A 17,570-nucleotide genomic window follows, 5' to 3' on the forward strand; every position below is an offset into this window, starting at 1 on the left:
AGACGTGGAGAAAGACGCTACCTGGGGCCTAACCACTTAAGAAGCACTTATCCTTTATAGTGTCGAATTCGCACGCGCGCGCGCCCTCACCGCGCGCACAGACACCGCACTGCCGCCACCGAATGACTGTACACTACACGGCCTTCCGAATACGCAGACTACTCACAGAGAGCACAAAAGCAGCACATTTGCAAACGAAAACTGGACTGTCGCTCACTCCGGAAATAATATTATATCAACTTGCGCGACGCGACGCAGCCGGGGAAGCAGACAGCCTGCGGGCGTCGGTATACGGGCTGGTGCAGGCTGCATGCGGCGGAAAGCGGCAATCATTGTACTATCGTCGCATATTGCACGCACAGTAACTTAAAAAGTAATGCACTTTTTTAGATTGTTACACTTTATTTATTTTTATTTGTTTAGTTGACATTATAATTGGGTGCTGCTCCGCAGCCGCGCGCGCCCGTTAGTCCGTTGCTGGGCAACTGCGCTTCCCCGTTACTCCGCAACCGCGCGCCAAAATTCAGTGCGCGCGCGCTTTCAACCGACGTGCAACAACTTTTATAGTTCAGCTCTCTTTGGCGTTGTGGTTTCTTGATTGTATGCTTTTCGTACGATGTCCTCATTCGTAAACCTCTTCACCGATAGGTTCCAAATGCCTAGTCGCCTACGGCGATAAAAATATTGTCGTCACATTCAGTGGGCCATGGACCAAGCGGAGTTTGCTTGAGAACATTAGACAAAGCAAGTCTTTTGAAGACCTGGACTTCTCCGGAATGAGCCTGAAGGTGAGTTATGGTTACTCTGCATTAGTCTTAACCGAGATCAACTTGTCCCGGAGTCACACGACCGCTTTTGATTGCGATCAAGCCCAATCCGGATCGAAATTATCGACGCGCAGCTTGCGCAAAGGAGCCAAAAATTCCATTGGGCCAGGCTTAATCGCAATAAGAAGTGCGCCGTGTGACACACGTATTATAAGAGGAAGCTTCAGCTCGGGAACTGCTAACTAAATAGATGGGAACAGGGGGAAATCGTTTTTCTCGGCAACCATTGCACCAAAATTGATGAGGTTTGTAGCTCAAAATAACAAAAAAAGAAGTGAGTATTTAATGACTGTGGCAAGCGGAATTTCGTTATATGCCTTGATTTAATAATTAAGAATGACTGGAAATTGCAGAACTCCAGAAAAATGGGCTATCACATTTACAACTCAATAATTCAGCATTAAAAAATTATACCACAATTTTGTAAACTGCCGCTAATAACGCATCCAAAGCGGTTAAAATTGGCGTATCATGCACCGCTCTGAAGTGTACGATTAATATGCAAGTAGAGTTTTTGTACAACCCCGTACACATTGTACGAAGGAGGCTGTTTTATTAACCATTTTCAGAATGGCATATGGTTTCTTCTTTTCATATGTTCACTTATTTCCGTATTGTCTGGTTTATTGAATAATTGTAAAACTGGCAGATACAAGGTAAAACTACTTTTCCACCAGGTTTATGATGACGACTTTGGGATGTATGTCGACATTGATGATGAATTTGTCACCCCAGACAAGGCGAAGTTCCTCATCAAGGAAACAGTGCAGTACCGGTGAGGCTTTTGTCACGAGTGCATGTTTTGCATAAAAATATTCACATTACTGAAATTATTTATATTTTGCTAGTTACCTGCAATCTTCCCTGGGCATAATTTGAGCAACCATTCTATAGCATTGTGTGGCTTGGGATTGTCACTCACTGGCAATTGAGTGCGCTCCACTGCAATTGAGTGTCACTAACCCCCGAATGCAGAGATCTAACTTGGATCGCGCTTGGACTTGAAGAAGTCGGCCCGAAGCAAGAAGCGGACATAGTCGATGCTCCCCGTTTACACGACAGTACATTTGAGTGCAAATTAAGAACTTTTAGAGTCACATTTATTTTGGTTTTAGCTTCTTTTTAACTCAAAGGACTTGTTGCGCGTTTGTAGAAATGGCCATAGAGAAGCGAGCAAAATGGTTCGTTCGTATGGTGATCTTTCAACGGCTTTTGTTCTCGATTGCCGCGAGGTGTTCATGCGCCGTCTGGGCCGGCAACCGGATGCAAGCGGCCGAGACGAGCCATATGGTCGGTTTCTGAGGGACCTCGCGCGTCCTTTTTCGCCTATAGGCATTCCAGCCGAAAGGCAGCGGCCCTTGTTCTGGTCGGGCTACGTGACGCTTTGAAGAAAAGACCAAACTATTCGAACGCGCTAGGCCGGAGCCATAAACAAGAAAAAAAAAAAAAACCCAGCAACATGTGCTGCGAACGAGGAGCGAGCGCCGTTGAGTCCCCTGTCCGGACCCATATGAGGGACAACACCCGATAAGAAACAAAATAGATAAAAAAATTGACACGTGCGAATGATTTGTCTACTTCGCATGGAGGCTTTGTCGAGAACAACGGAAGGGAGAGTGCGGCACAGTGATAGACATTGCAATTTGACAGCGCGTGTCGTCTGCTAGGAAAGTGACGTCTGTTAGAAAAACAAGTTGTGGGGCTCGTGCGACTGCCGCGCGCCGCATTTGGTACGAAATTGTTGTCCTGTCAACAGGCTTTCAAGCTGAAATGTCGCATTCACGTACGCTCTCCTCCAAAGAGACTGCACAGCTACCCAAGACGGCACCCATTTTACAGAAGACGAAAAGAGCCTGCTGATGGCACTAGTGAACGACTACAAGCATATTGTAGAATGCAAGAAAACTGATGTCGCGTCGTTGACCAAGAAGAATGAGACATGGAAAGAAATAGTAAAACAATACAATGCCAACCACGGAATTATGCTGCGCGATCACCTCCAACTGAAGAAATGCTGGAGCAACCTGAAACAGAAGTGGAAAGAGGAAACTGCGAAAGAAAACCGAGCGTTAAGGGTCAACACGGTTCACCTTGGCCGCGCTCCGCTTTCGCTTTACGCACCTTGGCCGCGCCCCGCGGGGCGCGGCCAAGGTGCGTAGAGTAGAGGGGGTGCGTCGCGTCGTCTGCTACAGCGCTGGCTTGTTTTTTTTTTTTTTTTTTTTGCTGTACACTTCGCTAGACTCAGGTGACTGAGCGCCCGAGGCTGCGTTGCGGGAAAGCGCGCCTCACTCACTCGAGCATTTTCCAGCTGGTTCTGTCTACAGCTTGTGAACAGCCTGCTTAATCGATATACATAAACAAGCTTCTCACTACATAAATCACTTAGCATTTTTAAAAATAAGAGATGAGGGTAAAAATAATCATTTTTCGCGCTCTTTATTATATAGCTGGGGCCACTGTATTTTACTTTTCTTAATAAGTGATGACTGTAAAATTAATGATTTTTCGCGCTCTTTATTAGGCTGGGGCCATATTATTTTACTTTGGCAGCACTGGGTACAGTGCATACCGAGAAACCTATTAGGCGCGCTCTTCTTGGTTGGAGTCATCACGTGATGAGCCTAGTGTGCCGTTTCGTGCATGTCTTGATGCTAGAACGAATTAGCCTAATTGACTTAAGAAAACGACAGAAACCCGCAATAAATTTCACAGAAAGTTAGAGAGCGATTGTTGAATCATGCATCATCATGTTCACCATCGATTTTACCATTAAGGAGGGCGATAATATTACTTCGACAGCAACTAGGAAGTGACATCCGCTGCTTCGCTACTCTAATGTCACTGGTAGGGGTGCATGGAGCGCTTTACACGGTGTACGAAACCAGCAACCAAACAAAATGCAATTCATCATGCAAGTCGACAGAAATGCGTTTAACAATATAGGGGTATTACTCAGGCTCGCGCGTGCGCACCTGACCCTTCTCTGGATCGCACAGCACCGGCGGAGCGGCAGTCGCTCCCTAGCACTTTCGCAGCAGCCCTAGCAGTCAGAGCTGTGACCCCTAACCCGCGGTTCGCAGTGAGTTGCGACCACGGCGGGTTCAGGCCAGTGGGGACAGGGTGAGTCTCGACCTAAGGTGTTTATTCACCTTGGTGTACAATGATTCCAACAGACAACAACAGCCACTACACATACAAATACAACACAACACAAAACACAACCACAGCGGCGGAGAATTCCGCACGTCTGGGGTGAAACAAACCGCACAATGTGGGAACCACAAAAGAGGCTGATAAGAGTTCAGCTCACCCAAAGTTGGTTCCGCGCTCGGGCCCTGGGGCGGTGAGTCGCACACAAAGCCGGGCGCAACAGGGGGGACGGCGTGCGGTGGTCTCAGCGGCGGATTTGAGATGCGGCCTTTCGCAAGCTCTTCCACTGTGAGACCAAGATCCGTCGGGGGAATAGCGCTTCTCCCGAGCGGCGGAGAGGAGTCTCCCCGGTTCCAAGAAAGGGAAAGGAGGGAACGGGGTGCCTTGGCTGCAGCGTCGCGGCCAGGCGCGAAGAGCAGCGGGAGTGGCGAAGGTGCCCTCTCCTCGCTACCCTCCGCGAGCGAGCACGTGATTATCGCGTGATAACCGCGTGGCCGCTCCGGAGATATCGGGATGCGCGTGCGATCCCCACATCCCCCCCTCCTTAAAATAACCCTTTAGCCGCTAAGAGGCCGCCGTCACCTGAGGCTTTCCTGCGAGAGGGACATGCTACTCCGACAGCAACACGGTTTGAGTCCATCTATGTTGGTGGGGGAGCAGCTCTAGCTGCAGACCGTCGTTGTCGCCGTGTAGGTGGTCGCGAGCCAGGCCGGAACATTGAACGATGCCACGGAGCAGCTTGGCAGTAACGGGACGTAGCAGGAGGCAAGAAGGGCGCTGGGTCCAGGTCACCTTGCGTCTCGGCGGCGTCACCTGCCCAGTCGGACGTGCCGGGTCCGTGGTGGCGAAAGGGTCCCTGGATTTTTCTTGGCTGCCTCGATTACGCTGACGCGATCCCCGAACCAGCCTCGAGATGGCGCAGGACAGCTGTCTTTTGGTGTTCCCGGGGTTCGTTGTCCTCCCTCGCGGGTTTCGGCACGCAAGGTCGGCAAAGGCGCGCCGACCCACCCCTGACGATGGCTTGCACCTCGCTGCGCAGCAGGGGTCCACTCTGTCCTTGCGGGGGTAGTCTACGCTCGGCCTTGAGGCTGGATGCTTGGTTGCGGGGCTTGCAACTCGGTCGCGGAGCTGTGCGGTGCGGTTCGGCGAATTCTGCGCCGCTGCGACCATTCCGGACCGGAAGTCGTCCGCTGCACCTCTCACCTCGCTGTTACAGTGACTAGTACACTGTATCGCTGTTAGCCGCTGGAGGATCTTTTCTTGCCGCCTGTTGCCTGCACTGCGCTGCTGACTGCTTACGGCCTGCTCGTCCCCACCGGCGGTGGAGATGGTCTTTGCTTCTTGCTTGGTGGTTGTTTCACGGCTCCCGACGGGCGGTCTGCTGCTGCGACAATTCTGTTAGCCCCTCTCGCTTCTTCCATAGAGAAAGCGCGTGCTCGCTCTGGAAGCCTGCATGCTAGACATCGGAGGAGCATTCCGTCCGATATCGTGCACAATAAAATAGCCTCCGCGTACCGGACAGAGTTAGTTCTGCCGAGATCGCAAGTTATAATACCGCACCGGGCTCGAACGTCGAGCCGTGCCACCCGATGCCGCTGCCTGCGGGCGCGGGAGAGCATTCTCCTCGGGCCACTCGTTCCCTCTGTCATAGTAGGGTTTGAGATCGCAGACATGCACCGGTCGGCTGATCGGTCTTAGCTTCAAGTCCGCCAGCCTGTACACGAGCGAAGAGACAGTCTCTCGCACCCGGTACGGTCCTGTCCATTTCGGCGCCCGAGAAGCTGAGAATTTTTTACTGGCGTCGCTCAGGACGTGATTCCGCCTCAACACCAGGTCGCCCACTTTGTACTGAACTTCCCGATGAGAGCGGTCGTACTGCGCTTTCTGCTCGGCACGTGCAGTGCTCAGGTTCCGTCGCGCTTTTCGTAAAGCCTCCGTTACCTTCGCGCGCAGCCCAGTCGCATGATCGGCGCGTGCCGACGAAACAACCAGTTCCGTGCTGCTTCGTTCCTGTAGAGTAAGTTCTACCGGATTCAACAGCTCCCTCCCAAGGTTGAGGGTGGCGGGTGTATACCCAGTCGATCGATTCACTGTCGACCTGATAGCAAATCCAATTTCAGGAAGACAAGCGTCCCACTCATTGTGCGTCCCCGCAAATGCAACTAGCATGTGCTTGATGTTGCGGTTCACACGCTCAGTGGGATTCGCCTGGGCATGGTACGTGGTTGTTCTCCTGTGCTTAATGCCGAGAGCTGCACAAGAGTCCACGAAGAGTTTGGCAGTGAAGTAGGACGCATTGTCCGTTATCAGCTGCTCAGGATAGCCGAATCGTGTAAACACCTCGATCAGCTTTCCCATGATCACGCGTGCCGTCAGCTTCCGTAGGGGGAACAGTTCCACCCACTTGCTGAAATGGTCTGTGACTACGAGAAGGAATCGGTTCCCGCTCGGTGTCCTGGGGTAAGGCCCCATGACGTCACATGCCGCAATTTGCCACGGTGTTCGGCTATTGATCGGCTGCATGAGCCCGGGTGGGCGTCCACCACGCGGCTTCACGCGTTGGCACACGTTGCACGAGCGGGCGTAGCGCATCACCTCCCGCTTCATTCCAGGCCAGGTAGCAAAGCGGCACAACTTTAGATAAGTCTTAGGGCCACTCGCATGCCCGGCCAGGCACGTATCGTGAAAGTAGCGTAAAAGTGCTCCTCTCAGCGTGCGTGGAATCACCGCTTTGAAGGACTCGCGTGTATCCTTCTCCGCGGGAATGTATCTCAGCAGGACGCCGTCAGAGTCTAGCAGGTAGGAATCCAACGCGCTCACAGCATTACCAGCTGTTTCAGAGCGCCGCGCACCCACAGCAATACCAGCTGCGTCCATGTGCGCCGCGGCCGCGCCGCCGGGCTCCCGGAGCCCCTCAAACACTTTCTTACAAAATGGATCCTCCCGCTGTGCCTCTAACAGCTCCTTTCTGCCGAACACGCTCCCCACAGAACTGACGCAGTCCAAGTGGTTCACGCTTTCGTCCTGAGAAGGGGGTTCATCCGCCCTTCCTTCGGGACCAGCGCCGTCGAGCATTGTAGCAGTTACTCTGCTCTTAGGCTGAGTCACTGAGGGGTCACGATGGGTATTAATATTACCCCTCCTGACAACCTCAGTCGTCGCAGCGGTTAGCCCGCTCACAAGCTCAGTTTCGGGCGAGGTGAGTTGAGTAGTAATATCACTCTTCTCACAGTCAACGGGCGCGCGCGAAAGTGCGTCCGCCACAACGTTGTTCTTTCCTCTCCTGTAGCGAACGGTAAAATCGTATCGCTGCAGGAGAAGTGCCCATCGCGCGAGCCGGCCGCTCGGCTCTCCTAAGCGCCTAAGCCAAGTTAATGCCATATGATCGGTCTCAATTATGAATGGGACTCCATCAATATAGTAATCAAACTTTTTGTGAGCGAAAATGATCGCCAGACATTCCTTTTCGGTCACGGAGTAATTTTTCTCTGCGGCAGTCAAAGAGCGGCTGGCAAAAGCTACCGGGCGCAAGCTACCTTCGTGCTGTTGGAGCAAAACCGCTCCTAGGCCAAGGTCGCTGGCGTCCGTATGAATGACAAATTCTTTGTTCAAATCAGGTAGCCTTAACTCGGTGGTTTCCACGAGCGCGTTTACGAGGTTGCGCAGTGCCTCCTCTTGCTCGGGACCCCACCTCCACTGCTCACCTTTCCTCAACAGCATTGTCAAGGGGGCTTGCAGTGCAGCGCAGTTTGGGATGAACTGTCGATAGAAATTCGCCAGCCCCAAAAAGCGTCTCAGTCCGCCTATGTCTTCCGGTGACGGGTAGTTCAATAATGCCTGAACCTTGTCATCACACGGTAGAAGGCGTCCGTTATCCAGTTCAAACCCCAGTAGCGTTACTCGGGTTGCTGCAATCTGGGTCTTGGTCGGGTTTAGCGTTATCCCCGCAGACCTCAGACGCTCCAACACGTCCCTGAGATGGCGTAAGTGCCCATCAAAGGTACGCGAGTATACCACAACATCGTCCAGGTAAGCAAGAGCGTGGTGCCACCTTGCATCACCCAAGACACGGTCCATCAGGCGCTGGTAAGTCGCAGGCGCACCGACAAGTCCGAATGGCATACGGGTAAACTGGAAAAGTCCCCTGTGACACGTGAAGGCAGTCTTCTCTCGGTCACAGGGGTCTACCTCCACCTGAAAGTATCCTCTGCTTGCATCGAGCGTAGTGAAGTACTTCGCTCCGCCAACGTTGGATACGATCGAGGGAATGCTAGGAAGCGGATATGCATCCTTGCGTGTCACCTCGTTCAGGCGGCGATAGTCAACACAAAGGCGGGGCGTCCCATCCTTTTTAGGAACCAACACCACAGGAAAACCCCATGGGCTGTCCGACCTTTCAACAACGCCTGTATCGAGCAGTTCGTCCAGAGCGCTGTCTAGTGCTTTCCTCTTAGCCAAACTCACCGGCCGAGGATTACACTTCCACGGAGAGGCGTCGCCTGTCTCAATTTTGTGCCTGTATAGCGTAGTGCAACCAGGCCGCTCTGTGAATACGGCGTCATATTCAGTCAGAAGCGATGAGAGGCAAGCCTTTTCGTCCCCCGACAAACTGCTTGAGTCGTCCAGCAGCGGGTGGTATCGTTCGCCCCTCACTGCGGCACAGTCTGCCACCGCAGCGGGGGTTACGGGCTTTGCGGGAGGGGAGCAGTTCCCCTCCGCGCCTCTTTTCTCAGTGCGGTTGGCCGGACGGCATTTCGACCCGGCCGCAACCGTTCTGAGGGACCTTTTCGGGCAATCGTTTGGTCGGTCTGCGCGCGAAGCATCATCGAACGAAGTTGTCTCTGACGCTTTTTGAAATGAAACGAAAGGTTTCAGGGTGCCACATGCTCGCTCCCTATATCCTCCGTTGCAGACGTCAATAACAATGCCCGTCTTGGCGAGGAAGTCTCTACCAAGAATTATAGGAACCGACAGGCCGGGAAGGTGAGCTAGGCGCTGTCGCCTCACTCGTTTCTCCCACCGCACCACAAGTCTAGCAGCACAGCTCGCGTGTGCCGTGCCGCTGGCCAGTCGGAAGGTCACATTACTCTCTCTAAGTCGGATAGCGTTCCGACGGAGATGTTCACACACCTCGTCGCCAAATAGTGAAGCGCTCGCTCCTGTGTCTAACAGCGCAAAAAACCTGCGCCGGGCGACTGTAACCTCTATGAGCGGGACTGGCGTGTCGCTGGGCAATCCAAAACTACAAGCCAGCGGGGCAAGGAGTTCGTGTGTCTCACTTCGCACCGCTGTAACCGCCGCCGGCCATGCAGCGTTGCTCACCGGCGGCCCCGCTCGTTTCCCGAAAGCGCGTGCTCTCGGTTCGCAGGCTGTCTGCAATCCCGGGCGAAGTGCCCCGGCTGGTTGCACCGATAACAGAGGAGAGCCGGCCTTTGACGGGCTTGGCGTCCAGTGCCTCGCGCCGTTTGACCATTGTTCCTCTCTATCGACTGCTCCCTTGCAGGCACGCTCTGCTCTCGCATCATCGAGCCGGCATATCGACCACGATTCTGCATACCTCGGCCATCGGCAGCGCATGCTGCACGCATGGCATAAGTGTACGGATCGAGAGCCCGGTCAGATAAGCCCCAACCGTTTCTCAGTTGTCCGTCACTGAAAGCAACCACACCATCTCCACCGGAACGAGTGCGAAAAGTGTCCCCGTTCCACGCGCATCGCGACTCAAGTGCCCTCGACGCTGGGGGTGGAGGTCGGTATGAGCGCAAGGCGAGTATGTCCGCCTGTATGCGCTTTGCCTCCGAGGCCAGCTCATCCAAATCCCTGAACTTGCGGCCTCTTAGGTACGCTGCGAAGGTGGGATGAGCTTGTCGTGTGACTCTCTCCACCTTATCGCAGTTCGGAGCGTTAGGGTCAGCGGTACGATAAAGTTCGTCCATCGCCCTGACGTACTCGAGCAAGGATTCGTCCGGATGCTGAGTACGTAGCTCCAACTCGCGCCGAAGACGACGCTCGTAATCTGCGGGCAGGAATTCCTCGCGTAATCCCGCTCGGAACTCAGCCAGCGTGCTAGACCGGTAGCCAGTAAGCCGGAACCAGCGGGCGGCGTGATCAGTTAACGACACTGGTATGACGCGTTCCAGCATCTCGTCATCGGACAGCCCCGTTGCGCGCTGGTAAGTCAGCACGCGATCGAGGTATTCGTTGACGCTAACTGAATCATGATACCCGCTGTAGGTGGGTAAGTCCACCCTCACTCTCGGTCTAGCAGCGGCGGCAGATGTCAGCAGAGTGTTCTGCACGGCACCTGTCAACCTCTCAATCAAGCGCATCGCATCCTGCAACAGCGCCTGTTGAGGCTCGTTCTGGCCAGTAATGCCTGGCACAGGAGCAGAACGCGTCGAGCAAGTATGCCGCAGTGGCTCCATGCTCTCCGCAAACACTGGCGAAGGGTTCGGCGTAATGTGCCTCCCGCCTTCAAGGCTACGAGGCTCGCTCTGGCCAGTAATGCCTGGCACAGGAGCAGAACGCGTCGAGCAAGTATGCCGCAGTGGCTCCATGCTCTCCGCAAACACTGGCGAAGGGTTCGGCGTAATGTGCCTCACGCCTTCAAGGGTATATCCTGCCGGAGAGAGCGCCTCGTGTGTAGCGCTACCCTCTTCGAAGCTTATCAAATTCCCAGGGCTAGTGCTCGCCGCAGGGCATGACTGAGCGGTAGCAGTTACCGCCGCTTCGAATTGTTGCCTGTTGGTAGCAACCTGCGACAGCGTATACAACGGCTGTAAATCAGCCCCGTATGCTGCCATGGTTCGTTCGTGCAGTGGCAGACACTCACACAAACAGACTCAACCTGTCACACCTCTGGCCCCACGTTGGGCGCCAAATATAGGGGTATTACTCAGGCTCGCGCGTGCGCACCTGACCCTTCTCTGGATCGCACAGCACCGGCGGAGCGGCAGTCGCTCCCTAGCACTTTCGCAGCAGCCCTAGCAGTCAGAGCTGTGACCCCTAACCCGCGGTTCGCAGTGAGTTGCGACCACGGCGGGTTCAGGCCAGTGGGGACAGGGTGAGTCTCGACCTAAGGTGTTTATTCACCTTGGTGTACAATGATTCCAACAGACAACAACAGCCACAACACATACAAATACAACACAACACAAAACACAACCACAGCGGCGGAGAATTCCGCACGTCTGGGGTGAAACAAACCGCACAATGTGGGAACCACAAAAGAGGCTGATAAGAGTTCAGCTCACCCAAAGTTGGTTCCGCGCTCGGGCCCTGGGGCGGTGAGTCGCACACAAAGCCGGGCGCAACAGGGGGGACGGCGTGCGGTGGTCTCAGCGGCGGATTTGAGATGCGGCCTTTCGCAAGCTCTTCCACTGTGAGACCAAGATCCGTCGGGGGAATAGCGCTTCTCCCGAGCGGCGGAGAGGAGTCTCCCCGGTTCCAAGAAAGGGAAAGGAGGGAACGGGGTGCCTTGGCTGCAGCGTCGCGGCCAGGCGCGAAGAGCAGCGGGAGTGGCGAAGGTGCCCTCTCCTCGCTACCCTCCGCGAGCGAGCACGTGATTATCGCGTGATAACCGCGTGGCCGCTCCGGAGATATCGGGATGCGCGTGCGATCCCCACAACAACACTGCTGGTGTCTTTCGATTTGAAGAGTCATCCCCTAATCTTTAACTCGTGAGCGGCCAGTCACTCAGTTGAGCAGCCGTTGGCTGCACCGCATCAGCAAATTAAGCTAAGATGCGGTAGTATGACCTAAGCAAAAAAAGGGGGGCTCGGCGGTATATTGGGCTGACGCCCATGGTCAGTTAAAGAGTAGACCGGCCCAATCAGAGCAATCTGGCTTGGGCAGGGCTTGGCTTTTGCAAATGGCCAGCCCGTTTGCCGACCACCGGCATACTGTCGGCAGACGACACCGGGCCGGCCTCATGACCGCCGGTTTGATTATCGTGGCCGCGTTCGGCCAACACACGGAGCGGCGACTTCCCCACGATGGCAACAGCATCGCTTGTCCGCGGCAAGCATTCCTGTGTCGTATTTATATGTCGGTTTTACCCACTCAACCTAACCCCCCCCCACCCCCTAACAAAAAAAAAATCAATTACTTCTACTCTACAAATTTATCCGGTGCCCACCTCTATAGCGTAACGCAGAGGCCATGAACTGCACAATTGACAAATTATTCTATGCTAGTGAGAATATGCAGGTTGCCCATTCCGAGGAAGTACTGAAATGAAATAGAAGCGAAAAACGACTTAATTACCCGGCAAGATATAAATTAAACTAGTAAACAGAGATGTTGATTATAGATTTTCCACTCCAATTACTTATTCAATATGGAGAGAAACAGCATTCGCATGCAGCGTGCATTGACTCCAAGCATTGACTCCAAGGAGAAAAAAAAAACAACAAAAAATGTCGACGCCACATGTTTTACTCCACCTAATCAATGTGATACAATAATTGACCGACGATTCCTCTAAATGAGAATACGACGTTTTGCGTCAGGTAGCCGTCAAAGGACCGGCACCGCTTCGGTGATTTTACTCAAACTGTGACAACAAAAATGAATTTAATTTATTAATAGGATATAGAAAGATGAAAAGCGGGAGGTGGAATTGCCGGCCAAATCAGTTGCTATGCCGGGTAGAGCATGCACACCTACCAGCGCTTAATGGCAAAATCGATGGCAAACAAGATGATGCATGATTAAACAATCGCTCTCTAACTTTCCTTGAAATTTATTGCGGGTTTCGGTTGTTTTCTTAAGTCAATTAAGCAAATTCGTTCTAGCATCAAGACATGCACGAAACGGCGCGCTAGGCTCATCACGTGATGACTCCAACCAAGAAAAGCGCGCCTAATAGGTTTCTCAGTATGCACTGCACCAAGTGCTGTGAGAGTAAAATAAAATGGCCCCAGCCTAATAAAGAGCGTGAAAAATGACTATTTTTACCCTCATCTCTTATTTTGAAATATGCTAAGTGATTTATGTAGTGAAAAGTTTGTTCATGTATATTGATTAAGCAGGCTGTTCACAAGCTGTAGACAGAACCAGCTGGAAAATGCTCGAGTGAGTGAGGCGCGCTTTCCCGCAACGCCGCCTCGGGTGCTCAGTCACCTGAGTCTAGCGAAGTGTACTTTACAGCAAAGCAAGAGCTCCGGCACTGTAGCACACAACACGAAGCACCTACCCTATAGTCCGTGTGCACCTGTGCCGCTTCACTTCGATGCGCCGGATGCACTGGCGCCCCGCGGAGCGCGGCCTCAGTGAGCCGTGTTCACCCTAAGAATGGACGACCCTGTACATGGCACCTGTATCACACGTTAAAACAGTTCTCAAGCAGTCTCTTGCACCAAAGGGACTGCTAGGGATACCTGAGCAGCACTTTTACTAAAGCAGCACATAAGAAGGTGGGCTGGTGTGTTTTGCATGCTCTTTCGATGCTTCTAGATGAACAGAGTCATCTTTCCAACTGCGCGGCACACTGTCAATTGAGGAATGCGAACCATATGGCCGGTGACTGTTTGAAACGTGCCAGCGCCGTAAAACCTCAGAGCCATCAGCAACTGCAGCATGGGAGGCACACAGGCTGTCCTCTGTTGTCTCCGCTTTCCTGGTTAGACAACATAGAGAGAAGCTGTCGCACGGCGTTCTTCGTGAATATGTAGCGACCGAGGAATTGTTCGTCGTCATACAGCTCCATTAGATGTCTCGGTCACGTAGGACGGGTTGCGGATTTTTGGCAAGGGATGCGCCTCTGAAAACGCTGTATCCATGGCGTGGCAAGCAAACTTGAAGTTAGCTAACCTCCACGCAACATTCATTTAGGAGGCTGCCATGTTGGAATAACGCACGAAGTCAGTTTCAAGCTAGCCCGGGAGTAGACTTGAAACTTGAGCTTACTTCGACCAAGCCAAGTCGTCCACAAGTCGTCCGCAAGGTCGAGCACGATTTAAGACGAGCAGCGAAGCTGTCTTGAGACTGCCAGAAGTCAAGTTCGAGCCAAGTTAGATCTCTGCATTCAGGGTTGCAAACATCTGACAGCCTGCAAATGACACTAATGATGTAGTGCACTCACTCGAAGTGCCGCTTACTTTGACCTGTTTAACTGGTATGTAATATACCAGTTAGGCCTATTAGTGTATTAATGTAATACCATCTATTAGGCATATGAGTGTACTAGTCTAATACAGGCCATTAGTGTATTGGTGTGAAATTCAGTGTCGCTGTTTGCGGCATTGATCCTCAGACTGATACACCAATAGGCCTACATATAAATGTGAAGGTCAGTAGCCTCTTAGGCTACATAAATATGAATTGCAGAGCAAAACCACCTGAAATACATTACAGTACTGTCTACTGAATGCCCCAAATACAGTAGAACAAGTAGAACTGCAGAAATTGCTAGAAAAATTTTTTTGCGCAATGTGAATTTTTACACATCGCCTTTCAATATCTTCTTCAGGTCAGCAATCTCGATTGTGAAAGCTTTTGGTCCACTTCAACCAGAGGACATCCCTTTAAGGAAGTGGTTAAACAACAACCTGAACACAAAAATATAAACATAAGGAAACTATTAAAAGCTGGGATGCTATATCTGCCACTAAAATTGCACTCAGCAAATATTAAACTATTTATTTGCTTCCAAATTGGAACACGGTGGTACCAAAACTGCCAAACTAATGTTATGAAAAGGTGATGTACTAGTTCAAAATGCTTACCATAATAAAAATATCAAAGGAACAACAGGCCAAATATAAAGTGCATAAAACCAACATTAAATGTTCTTGCGTTACATCAAAACTGTGTGTAAATGAGGAACAGCTGTAGGTACAAATCTTGCGCGGCATTTGTCAAAAAGCTAGGCATGCCAAAGTAGCAAGCTCGCAAGGCTTAGCGCATTCATAGATTGCGCACAACAATCGGGCTAGTGACACTACTGAATTACGACTACTTTCGGCATTAAGGAAAAACAACATTATACTGCATTAAAAGCTTTAATAAGTCAAATAATTACCTCCAGATGGTAGAATCAGCACTGGGGAAGTCTCCGCAGATCGACTGATATATCCACAAAGCCGCGATGCACAGACATAAAAACAGTTGCCTTGCATTGTTTCGAAGTGGCAACAGTGTCCACTGATGAAACTATGGAAATATACTATGGCGCAAATCCGATTGCGCAGGAACTAGCACCATGGCACATCGTACATTCACTAACAATCTGGTGGCTGTGTTTGTGTTTTCAATTGTATGTACTTAAACTTTCTTTGTTAATTGCCATGGCACAAGCAAATTTAAGGTGGGGCTTCATGTGGCCTAAAGACGAAATTGTGCTCAGTACAGAGAAGTAATATCACAAATGTCACTTGAGTCAGTAGTTCTTGTGCTTTCTGTTCTGTCCATGATTTCACTTCTGCCACCCATTTGTTTTCCTTCTCATTTTGCCGCTGCTGCAAGAAAATTACTCAGCAGTGCTTCTGTTTAGCCCCTGCATGTTTATGGATTGTTTTTGTTCTGCATCTCACTGCCATAATATTGTAGCACTATTTTTGTTTTAATTCTGTATAACTTTGACATGGACTCACAATGCATACACACGTGCAATCTTTAATTTTATGCACGATTGTTGATGTCCTCAACATTGAGGAAGTTTCGCCAACTGCAGTGCTTCCAAGTGTACATACGGTGTATGTACTCCCAAATACGCCCCTCGACATAAAGCTGAGCATTGAGAGGCACAGCCAGGGACAGTATTTTGAAAACCGCCGCAGAGTTGTTCAGTGGCTGTACAACGACCTCTGCTCATACAAAATGTAAGTGTTGCTGTAGGGCAATCTTGAGGCACGTGTATCACAATGTCCACTGCAGGAGTGCCCTTGCATCTAATACAATAACTTAAGGTCTGGTTTCACAGAAATAGAAGTATGCAGTGGTGAAATGAGCTTTGCCTCCTGTTCGTCACTCGAAGCACACTTTTAGATCCCTTACTTGAGATTGTAATACAGTCCAGCCTATTTCATAGCCTCACAGTGCATGGTGTATGTCTTGCATTTGTAAATTACCAAACACACTCAGGAAGCATAGTGACTTCCACTGATGAGTACAGCTAGAATTGCAGTTCCAAGTAATCATAATTTGCATCACTTGTGCAGCTGTTCCCTGCTAAAATTTAGGGTTACTGTAGAATGTTACGTATTCTGTGACAACTGGGGTACAACTGGTGTAAACAGTCTGTACAAGTGTCATTTCTCTTTTCCCTGTCAGCATACGTGGCATAGTGTGCTGGGAAAAGTTGTTTTTCATCATTGTTGCACATCTTACTAGGTATCCTGGGAAGCTTTATGAGGAAGCTGCAAGGGCACTCATCTCCAAGTACCCCAATTTGTCGGACACGACAGGAACCGGATACATAAGCAAGCTCCCTTCTTGTTGCTCTGCATTTATGTTTAATGATAACATTCAGTTTAAGTTTGGTTCTGTACAATTTGCTAAACGATGTTATCTTTTGTAATCTTTATTTAGAAATGCTGTTGACTCTCTCTTGAGGGTCAGTGCAGGGAAAAACATCATCTTGCATCTAGAAGTTTACATACACGCTTATACACAGATATATAAAGCATGAAACACAGTTGACAGTGCTGCGATATGAATACACATGAGCGCAGTCACATTTTTGTTTCATATTTCTCAGGTTTTCTTTAAATTTCAAAAAGAAGCACCATGTGGGAGGAACAAACCTCATATGTGTTAACAGGAATGCTTGAGCATGTGGCCGCAGATACATCCGCACCTTCTACCACAGTGGCGCTATCAGACAGATTACACGCCACATGAATAATTGCTCAGGGTGCGAGCAATTATTTTTGCGGTGCATAATATCACTGATAGTGCCATTGTGCCTGTAGAAGGCACAGATGTACATGCGGCCATGCGCTCGAACATTGCTTTTAGCAAAATTGAAGTTTGCACTTTGTTACAAAGAACTTGGTTGCACAATTGTGCCTGCCCTGAGCCCCTCTGCAGTAGCAAAATGCATTTCGCCTTATAACAATTATAGATTTTTTAATATTTCATCTTGGTAAACTAATTTGGTGGAATATAATACAGATTCCGAGGAGCATCACATGATGGCAAACAATAAGGCTTTGGTTTCACCGAGTCATGGCTTAGTGTTTTTTTTTCTTTCTACCTTCTTCGCTCTAGTCCCATGGAACTTCAAGGATGTGTGATGTGCATGCAATCAGGCACACAAGCTCAATGGCTCAATTCATGGTTGCTACAGGTGCATTTTGATAATAGCAAAATTAAAAAATACCTACTTGGTTTCTGTGGTGCATAGTTAAGTGGCTCTGGTTGTCAAAATTAATCTGGAGCCACCACTACAGTGCTTCATAGCCTTAAACGCCATAGATTTGACGTGCTGTGTCGTGCTGCAAGCTGGTCGCGAGTTATGGAATTGGCTGAGTGGCACAAGTTGAAGTTCTCTACACTGAGTTATGCTATCATAGGCTGTGCTACAGCCAGTCTTACTTACTTTGCTTGAGTGTTCACGTTTCATTTCTTACTTTATTTATGTGTTCAGCT

This window comes from Dermacentor albipictus, unplaced genomic scaffold, assembly GCF_038994185.2.
Source record: "Dermacentor albipictus isolate Rhodes 1998 colony unplaced genomic scaffold, USDA_Dalb.pri_finalv2 scaffold_14, whole genome shotgun sequence".
Classification (NCBI taxonomy): Eukaryota; Metazoa; Arthropoda; class Arachnida; order Ixodida; family Ixodidae; genus Dermacentor; species Dermacentor albipictus.